The following is a 2,416-nucleotide window of genomic DNA, read 5'->3' on the forward strand; positions in this document are numbered from 1 at the left end:
TGGGTATAACCTTGGCTGTATCTAAAACAGTTTCTGCTCTCAGAAACAACTTCCCAGATGATTTCATCTTAGTTTTGCAGGTCTCTTCTGTTTCTAGCTAGTCCCTTCCTTTTTAATCTAACTACTGTGGTTCTATAAATTGTAGCTTGGTTATCATTAATTTAATTGGTAATATCCAGATATAAGTGAATACATACTATATTGGTCTTTCTGAATCTGGGTTCCCTCACTCAGGATGACTTTTTTTCTAGTCTCATCAGTTTGCTTGAAAATTGTATGATGTCATATTTTTTCATAGTTTAAGATCTTTACTGTCTTGGAATATCCTTAGAAGTCTCTGCCATGGAACAGGTAACAGAGCAAAAACTCCAGAGTCTTTTCTTTAAAATGAAGAGGAAAAGAATTGGATGGAAGGAACTATTCAAAGTTCGTTTTTCCTTGTGGCTTGAAGTTTCCCTCTCCTCCTCTGAAGCTTTGGAAGGTTCCTCTGCCTCCAAAGCCTCCCCGGCCTCTTCCATCAAATCAGCCTCTTCCGTCAAATGTGCTTCTTCCACCTAATCTGCTTCTTCTTCCTCCTCTGCCACAAACTCTGCCTCCAAGACCTGCTCTACTTCCACCTGGACCACCAAAGCCACCTTCACTTTTTGGTTTGGCCCAGTCCAATGTAACTTTGTTTCCATCAATTTCTCCATCTTCTATGACATACTTGGTAGCTTTGACATATTCCTCACTATTAAAGTCGACAAAATCAAACTCTTTAGAAGAACCAATTTCTAGATCAGTGACTATACTTGCATTAACAGAGTCCTCAAATAATTATTTTAAGGTCTTTTCCATGGTATCCTCAGACAAAACTTTGACAGAATTTTGGATGGCTTACTTTTTGTATTAGGTGATTCCCGGGGTCCTTGCAACTCCAGCCTGATTTTTCTGCCCTCAATTTCCATTTTATTACAGAAATTTAAAGCTTCTTTAGCATCTTCAAATGAAGCAAACTCTATAGATGCATACCCTTTTTTTTTGCCATGTGGGTCCTGGGGTACTTTGATAAAAGTTGCTTTCTCAAATACTTTCTGAAGAGTTTCTTCTGCTGCGCTGTAGGAAAGGTTCCTTAAAACCAAAGTCTTTGATTCACCACACCAAGTGCTATTCTTTCCAGTTCTCTTTTGCCTTTATCCTTTCTCTCCTGTATAGTAGAGTGAAACAGATCCTCTTTCAATTTTTGACCCCTGCTTTTCTTCCAAGTTTTTCTCCACATCAGCCTCCAGCTTAAATTCAACATAAGCAATCCCTTTACTTTGTCCATCCTAGCTGACTAATCTGATCTCCATGGCATCTTAAAACACTACTTTTAATTCATCCTCAGTGATGTTGAAAGAAAGGTTTTTGGCTAAAAGTATTATTACAGTTTGAACTTTCTTACTATCTATTCCTTTTGGCTTTTCTAGTTTAATTTCATTGCCAAACACTTTTGAATCAGTGAGCTCCAAGGCCTTTTCTAGGTCTTCAGCAGACTCAAAGTCCACATAACTGAATTTTCTATTTGTATCAGTTCTGACATCCACAAAAGCAAGATAATTTTTAGCAAAAAGTTCACTGATGACAACTTTTAATTCAACAGTACACTTGTTTGGATTAAGTTTTCAATGAATAGACTGAAAGGTATAGTCAGTTCTGAGCCTTCTACTTTCCGTTTCTTGGCTTCATGGTCTTCCTTTCTATTTGGTCATTTCCTTCTTCTATTTTCCAGGTGCTATTTTAACAGGGTCTTCTTCCTCTTCTCCCTCCTCATCTTTTTCTTTCTCCTCCTCATCCTCCTCCTCCTTGTCCTCCTCCTCCTCTCCTTCTCCTTCTCCTTCCCCTCCTCCTAAACCTCCTCCTCTCCTTCTCCTCCTCCTCCTTCCCCTCCCTCTTACCCTCCCCTCCCCCTCCTCCTCCTCTCCTCCTCTTCCTCCTCTTCCCCATCCCCCTTCCCCCCTCCTCCTCCTCTCCTTCTCCTTCTCCTTCTCCTCCTTCTCCTCCTCCTCCTCATCCTCCTCTCCTTTTCCCCCTCCTCCTTTCCTCCTCCTCCCCCCCACTCCCCCTCCTCCTTCTCCCCCTCCCCCTCCTCCTTCTCCCCCTCCCCCTCCCCCTTTCCTCCCCCTCCCCCTTCCCCTCCTCCTCCTCTTCTTCTTGTTCTTCTTGTTCATCCATTTCCTCCTCATCATCATCCTCAACTACACCCTTGGCTTCCACAGGAAAAAATTTAGCAGGAGCTTTCTTTCCCTTGGCTGGTGTGATCTCCATAACTTCTTCCTCAGAGTCATCTTTCTCCTCCTCCTCCTCCTCCTCCTCCTCCTCCTCCTCCTCCTCTCCTTCTTCTTCTTCTTCTTCTTCTTCTTCTTCTTCTTCTTCTTCTTCTTCTTCTTCTTCTTCT

General features: G+C 42.3%; 1 pseudogene; it reads right to left on the minus strand.

The window, feature by feature from the left end:
• Window positions 1–417: 417 nt before the first annotated feature.
• The window catches only part of LOC114614022, a 2,643-nt pseudogene continuing 644 nt past the window's right edge, over window positions 418–2,416 (minus strand).

This window comes from Grammomys surdaster, unplaced genomic scaffold (genome assembly GCF_004785775.1).
Source record: "Grammomys surdaster isolate TR1022 unplaced genomic scaffold, NIH_TR_1.0 126298, whole genome shotgun sequence".
Lineage (NCBI taxonomy): Eukaryota > Metazoa > Chordata > Mammalia > Rodentia > Muridae > Grammomys > Grammomys surdaster.